The sequence below is a fragment of the Sceloporus occidentalis genome, unplaced genomic scaffold (assembly GCF_023333645.1).
Source record: "Sceloporus occidentalis isolate IW3139 unplaced genomic scaffold, rSceOcc1.0.p SCAF_5, whole genome shotgun sequence".
Taxonomy (NCBI): domain Eukaryota; kingdom Metazoa; phylum Chordata; class Lepidosauria; order Squamata; family Phrynosomatidae; genus Sceloporus; species Sceloporus occidentalis.
This window is the reverse complement of record NW_028316985.1, coordinates 42,273,386-42,281,181: the sequence shown is the minus strand read 5'-3', so window position 1 is coordinate 42,281,181 and position 7,796 is coordinate 42,273,386.

Genomic DNA, 7,796 nt, shown 5'->3' with positions numbered 1-7,796 from the left:
AAAGCAGAACATTTCAACCTTCCTAGAATACATTAAGGGATATACAGTTGTGGACCTTGAAAAAGGAAATTACAGAGGAAGACTAGAAAGAGAAATCACTGTATTGGATGTATTTACAAATTCCAATCTATTAGCAGAGCTATGAATAAAGACAATGGTTTCATGGCACACTGCATTTAGTAATACAAGAGTCCTCACTACTGCACATATAGAAAAAGGGATCTATGCAGAGAGAGTTTTGAACCCAGGAAAAATTATTTTTGCTAAGCAGATTTATTAATTTCACACATCAATACTAACTGACCACTTTAGTGATCTGAAAGAACTATATCACCTCAACCAGCCCTTGGAAAATGTAGGGAAAGAGACATGAGTTGTATATTTCTTGATCCCATTACATTTTATCTCATGCCTACAACTGTATAAATACAATTTATACCTGAGACTCTCATAGCACTCAGTACTGCCTCTGAAGAACTGGGTTTATATCCATGACACTCATTCTAAAATTAAAAACATTCTTAACGATATTGCCAAAATTGTTTTTTCTCTCCCTCCTTTCCTCCTTTTTTATCTTCTGGGAGGCATAGTTTGCCTTCAGGGCTCTATAAAAGCAACACCTCAGAAGTATGTGGGGTCTTTGGAACCTGACACATAAGTACTTGGTGCTGGTTCCCTTGGCATTATCAATTGAGTAGTACAGTTTGGTTCACAGATACATGCTAGACTTTATTTATCTCCAATAATACAATTTTTATACTTTTTGATATCTTCAGTTGAAAAGTGTCAATCACTGGGGAACAAAGAGGAGGCAAAGAGTACAAAGACTGTGTGTAGCACTCGATAGCTATTTCTCACATGAAAAATTCAAAGAAGCAGTCGGAATTCCTTCCTAAGCATTTCTCTGAACAGGTGGAAAGATTATAAGGCAAGTAATGCAGATAATTATTCGCATTCCTTCTTTTTATCAAAGAATTAGAACTAAGAATACAATTAAAACATCAAAAACCTCAGGGATTTGATAGCTTGGCCGTCCCTGTGCCATAGTTTCCTCAAAAGAGCCTAGTTATAAGAAACGTGTATCTCCAATCCAATCTTCCTGGCTTCTTTCGCATGCATTAATTCCTCACATAATATTAGCAGCACAGCTGCTTCCTTTGCTCCAAAGAAAAGCTGCCAGGTGTTGAAAAGAGCGAGTTGGCAAGAGGGCAACGCTGTGACAATGCCAATTTCGAAAGAAGCTCCCTTGTGAAGGGAAGAAAAACAGTTATATTCACGTCAACTTATTGCAAATGCATTCTGTGGGGGAGATACAGGAATGGAGAACTCTGGACAGGCCTTAATATATTTATTCTCAGTTAGGATAGAGCAAATCCTATTGTTCACACTTAAAAACAAATTCCCTAGACCATCAGCCATCAGGACTGAGGATTATTTCTAGAGCTAATGAAACAGCCACCGCACTAAAATCCGATAGACAGATAGATATAGGTGTAGATAGGTCCTAGAAATGAGGTTTTTAAAAGCGGCACTCTTTCTCTTCAAACACTTTCATCTGATCTGCTTGAAGTAAAGCAGGCAGACATTTTGTATGGAACAAAATGCTTAGCCATGATGCTCGCTCCCCCTACTGGTTTTAAGTATATCCACAGAAAGCATTTTTATTTAAATACTGTATTGCCTTTACACTGAAAAAGCAGCAGTTCCATGTTCATAGCTGGTTCTTGTGGAGAAAGCAATGAGGTGGCGGGGGGGGGGGGGGGGGCATTTTAGTGCAAATATTGAAAAATCCCCAAATGGTGCACTGGAGCATTTCAGAATACTTTTTGCTCCCATCACTTCTGTCAAAAAGGCCTTTTTATCTGAAGGGGAAAAAATTAAAAATCAAACCAAATCAAAAGACACCTGCCATATTGTCCCTGCCTGCTGGAAGCAGAACAAAAACTAGCTAGGCTCAGAGCCAGGTTCTCTCTTAGTGACTGACATGTTTTGGTCTCCTTTGCCATGCCAAGGGAGAAGCCAATAAGAGTTTTGTGATCCTGTAAGGGAGCCGTCATTGTCCTCCTAGCAAACACATCTGTCTTCTATGTTGGGAACAATGCTTTCATTCATCCACAAATGATTTTAACAATAGCTGATGCTCAAATAAATATTTATTTCCACACTGAATATAATCTTTTCATGTGGCATGGTCAGAAGTCTATCCATCAAACTTACATTCTGTACCTGTCCATATTTGCAAAGTATACACAGTGGCTAATTGAATATATTGCTCTCCAAGGTATCTAAAGACTTTTTCACACATTTTGCAAAGGTCAATGTGAAGTTGTCAAAAAAGAAATGGCCACTCAGTAGGGAGCTATAGCCTGTTATGGCTCTTTGATTAGTATTTCTGTATTTATACACATGCCTTATGTAACACTTACAATTTTTAAAGCCTTATTATAACTTTAATGCTTGTTGAGCAGACTCTGTGCCAGTGGAGACATTCCATAGGAGCAGATACACCCACAGAATCACTAAAAACAGGGTTGAGGAGCATGTGGTATAGCAAGGTGCATGCTTAGACCCATTGATGGACTGAAAGGGAGACAGGCGGTGCATTCCACCCCTGGTGCAAAACAGAAGGGGATGCAATGGTGGCTCCTTACTCTCCACTCCCTCACTGAGATGCTAGGAAAGGGAAGGGCTGCACTGTGAGAAAAGGAAATGGAGTAACAGATACAGGCAACCTGCCTCAAGGCAAGCTTATCTCCACCCACCCCACTCCCTTTCCCCTTGGAATTTCCTTGAGTAAAACAAAAGGAAGGGAGGGAGGGAGAAGATCAGGGGTGGGGCAATGGTCAGTCCTCAGAGAAGTGATCCAAATAGTCTTTGTTGCAACAGAAGAAAAAGTGGAGGGTGGGGGAAAGGAATCTAGCAGTCCCTTTAAGACTAACTGATTTATAAGTCAAAGGTTTTCACAGCTGGCATCCATAGTTTGTGTGTCTGTGTGTTTCAGGCTATGTAGCCATGTTCTGGAAGAGTTTATTCCTGATGTTTTGCCAGCATCTGTGGTTGGCATCTTCAGAGAATGCTGGCATAGAAGTGAGTGGGGCATATAGTCTGCCCTGCCCATTTGTTGGGATCCATTCTGCCCCCCCCCCCCGGTGTATGGGGAAAAGAGCGTATGCTCAAGCCCCATAGAAAATAATGAGGCATGTGCTCATAGCGGTGCATGGGGCACGTGACCCGGGTATGCACCCCATTACTTTTGCTGGGTCTTGCCTCCCATGTAAGCTCAAAGCTGCAGAAGGCAAACCCACCTATGGGGAGGGCTGACTGTATATACTGTGTGAGGAGAGGAAGTGATTTACATGTTAATCTGTGTGTTGGTCTGTTGTTGAATGGCAAGGCCTTAGGGTGCAGGGTGGCTGACCAGGTGTCACCCTCCTTTTGGGGTCACCCCCATCCCAGTGACAATACTGTTCCTTTGCCCAGCTTTCTCATGACAAGGCCAGGCAGCAGAGGAGGAAGAGATGCAAATATTCACCCCTCGAGGCTCCTCCATCACTCAGCCTTCTCCTGAGGAGAAATCCAGGCAGAGGAGGAGGAGAACAGGCAAAGCTCCTGTGCCACTCGCCTTTCTCCTGAGGAGAGGGCTGGGCAGAGAAAGATGAGGATGGAATGAATATTAATTCTAATTAAACTGTTATTAATTAATAGTTATTCATTCTAACTGATATTATTAATTTAATTAAAACTCATTGGCAGCCCAAAGAAGTTGAACCTATTTTTATTTTGGCCTCTACCTACGGCCAAGTTGTGCAGATCTGTTATAATGTAACCACAGTGAGCTTGAAGTTAACTCACATAAGATAATTTATTTCTCAATGTTTCTGAATCAAAGTTACTGTTTGTTTCATAGCAGTTGATTCTGACTAAACTGGTTGTTAGAAACAGGAAAGAAGATAAAACACACTACCTAAAATATTAAAACTGGTGTATGGAGACACTTGGGACCCTAGCCCTCATACAGGTAAGTTTGAAAGTAGAGCAAAGTGTTAGTGACTGAGTACCTTCTGAGGCTGGGAATAAACCTAACCAAGAGTGAATCTGCACTGCAGAAATAATTCAGGTTGACACAGCTTTAACTGCCATGGCTCAATGCTATGGAATTCTGGGAACTGTGGTTTTGTGAGACATTTAGCCTTCTCTGTCACAGGCCTCTGGTGCCACAACAAACTACAATTCCCAGATTTCCATAGCATTGAGTTGTGGCACTTAAAGCAATGTCAACCTGCATTATTTCTACAGTGTGGATAGTCTTAAAGGAGGTCTCATCCCATTGACATAAATAGTACACAGGACTGCTCTGTTCACTGAAGGTGTGTCTGCACTGTAGACATAATGCAGTTTGACACCACTTTAACTGCCATGGTATCGTCCTAAAGAATTCTGGGATTTGTAGTTTATTATTATTAATTATTATTATTTGTTACTTGATGTTTTTAATTTGTTGCCTACTTTACTTTATTGTACCCTTTCCTGTATTGTTATGTATTATGCTATTATTTCTTAGATTGTACGCCATGGGCAGGTTTACTCTTATCTATTTTATTGTTTGTATGTACAGCACTGTGTAAATCTACAGTGCTATATAAATAAAGCATAATAAAAATAATAATAATGTAGAGTTATGAGCCACCAGCACTCTTTGACAGAGAAGGCTATACAACCTGTAATATTATCAATCCCAGGATTCTATAGGATGTGGCTACAGCATTTAAAGTGATGTCAAACTCCATTATTTCCACAGTGTAGATACACCCTGAGTGCCTTGTTTCTAAAATGCTAAGCTCCAAGGCTCTGCCCCACATTATTTGTCTGTGAAGTCTTATGAGGAAAAACACTCTGAACTTGCTCCAAATGCACATTTTTCTTTCCATCTCATTTCCCCATAAACACTAACAGCAAATGAGGCTCCCAGATCAAACCCTCCTGAGTTCTAACTAAAACCTCTAATTGAGTTGAGAAAATGGACACTACCCACCCACCCTCAAATTAAAACCCCTTAAGATTTCAGATGTCTTAAAGCTACCACTCTCTTATTTGAAAAAAAACATCTTTGCCAATCATGATTTATTACATAGTCAGATGCTTGGAGGTTTCCAAACCTAACACAAGATTCATTTTTATTGCCTTCAGACAATGTTGTGTTCTAGTGAATCTCTAAATCCTCTTTAGACACCTATTCTGTTGTAAAAGTTATCGACATTTTAATATATGTGACAAGCTAGAGCTCAGTGTCATGCTGAAAGGCCCTATGAAAAATAGAAGCTATTACCCTTTGTTGTCCTGTCTAGAGCCAGTCTCTCATTAATAAGGTTTTCCATGGAACACGACATTAATATCATCGTTTAGTCAGAGATGCTAGAGATTCAAAGGTATAACAGTGGCCAAGTTTCTGGGTTCTAGCCAATAGACTGTAGTTATTTTGAACTTCAAGTTAGGCTTCAGTAGATACAGCAGTTTAGATTTCTTGAGAAAAGTGCACTGCAAGTCCTGAAAAGTCTGTTTGCCTTTGTGTAAGAATACACGCAGACAAGTTCAAAGCAAGTAACAATCCAGTGTGGCACACCTGTTTCGCCACTAATACCAGCTGATAAATACAAATACAGTCAGCCCTCTGTTTTCATGGGGGATCTGTTCCGGAACTCCCCACAAAAACAAAGACTCACGTATATTCAAGTCCCATAGGCTTGAATGTGGTATGTGCCCACAAGCACATGCAGGGCATGCGCCGTGGGGGCATGCCCCATTGAAAATAATGGAGGTCGCCCCTCTGAATATTCAAGTCTGTGAGAAAGGAGGAGTGACTGTATATGATGCATGTTTACTTTAAATGCCCATTTAATTTAGGGGTTCATGTGTCAGAAAAAAAGAGTTCAAAAATCGTATCATATACAAAAAAAAACCAAAGAAATGTGGCATTAGCCCTTCCCTAAAGAACTACATTTATTATATGAAATTACTACAATAAATCTAAAACTCACAATAAAAGGTCTACTCTTCCTCAGTAAACATCTATCTATGCACCTATATATCCTCTAGCTGGTGTTAGCTCATCTCCTTTCCATCTGGGAGCATCCAGTTCAGCTCTCAAGAAGCCTGGGAAAAATATAATAGAGCGTATATTTTTCTGGAAACCTTGGGCCCATTCACATTACAAAAAAAATCGGTTCTGAAACCAATTCAATCACGTGAAGTTCCTACTCACCCCGAATCTCACACAAGCGAATCCGGGGCTTGCACACCCGTTCCATGTTAAATGGCCCCTAGCGCAGTGTTTTTGAAATTGGCACAAATACCGTTTCTTTTGGAAAACCCCGGGTCCTGGGAATGAGAACTTGGCCTCGATCACGATCGAGGCAAATTGAGGGAGGGATTTAGGTCAGAGGGTGGGCAAAGGGCAAGGCATTTCCTCCCCTCATCGGAGGGGAGGGGGAGGAGGAAAGAGCCCTGGGAAGAAGAGAGCAAGGGAAGGCATTCTTTAGGAGCCTCTTTTCCCTGCATCCCCTGCCCAAAGCCCTCTGTCGCTGGGCATTCCTTCCCTTGCAGGAAGAAAAAATTCAGGTCACGAACGGAGCTCATGTCAGGCAACCCCCCCCCCCCTTTTCAAATTCAAACAATTTTTTTGGAGCAAATATGCGCATTGAATACATTATGTTTGTATTCCAGAGGCAGATGGAGCTGGGCTTGCACTTTATATCCTTGGATCTCCTTGCCTTCTGCAGAGGGGGAAGCTACAAATGTTGCAAACAATCAATGTTACATTTTTAACAATTTTTTGGAGCAAATATGCGCATGGTTTGTCTTCTTGAGCAGATACAGCAAGGGAAGCAAAGGGAAAGCTAATGTTGCTTTTAAAAGCATAAAAAAAATGCATGGCAATCCCATCCTTTGCCTGGGACAGGGGCAGATCTGACCCCAAAGCCCACAGGTTTATAAAAAAAAAGAGAGAGAGAGAGGCATCTCTCTCCCTGCTTCAGCCGCTGAAACCCCTGTGCCTGGCTCTTTAAAAAGGGAGGACACTTTCCCCGATGCCCTGCAAACGTCACCATGACGATAGCTTGATTGGCAGCAGCCACCTCGCCAGCAGACACAGAATGCATTCGATTTCTAATTTGCAGGTCAAAATGCATTCGATTTCAAATTTGTAGTGGGCACTTGCTAACGGAGCGATTCGGGGGAGGGGCATCCGGATCAGCCCAGTTCCTTCCAGGTCTTTTAGACCAGTATGAATGGGGCCCTTGTAATGATTGCCATGGCTTTGCCCTGTGTGCTTATAGCTCTGAAAAAAAACCACCAGCTCTGCAGTTTCCAGGAAAAGCAAGCTTTCCGCCCCCCCCCCCCCCCCGGCAAGACTAGAGGGGTTCTCCTTTCTGCACTTAGATCTGCTCCCAGAAAGGCTTGCTTTTTAAAAATTAAATCTTAGAAATTGGGCTAGTTAATTATCCTAACAGGTGCAAGCTACAATGCGCAGATTGCACCTGGATTTAATCTGGATAATCTGGTCATATGGGAACTTTATAATATGAACCTTTGCTCCCAACCCTCAACCTCAACAAAATTTCTGTTGACTGGCGTCATTCAGCAGAAAAGCAGGGTGACCAGGTTTCCTAAGTGCAAAGAAGAACAAGGGCATCTGAGGAAAATGTAGGACATGACAAAATAAAAACTACAAATACTCCAATAAAGATAAATTCATGCTTCTAGTCATGCTCAAAATAGAAGACATTATGAAATTCCGACCT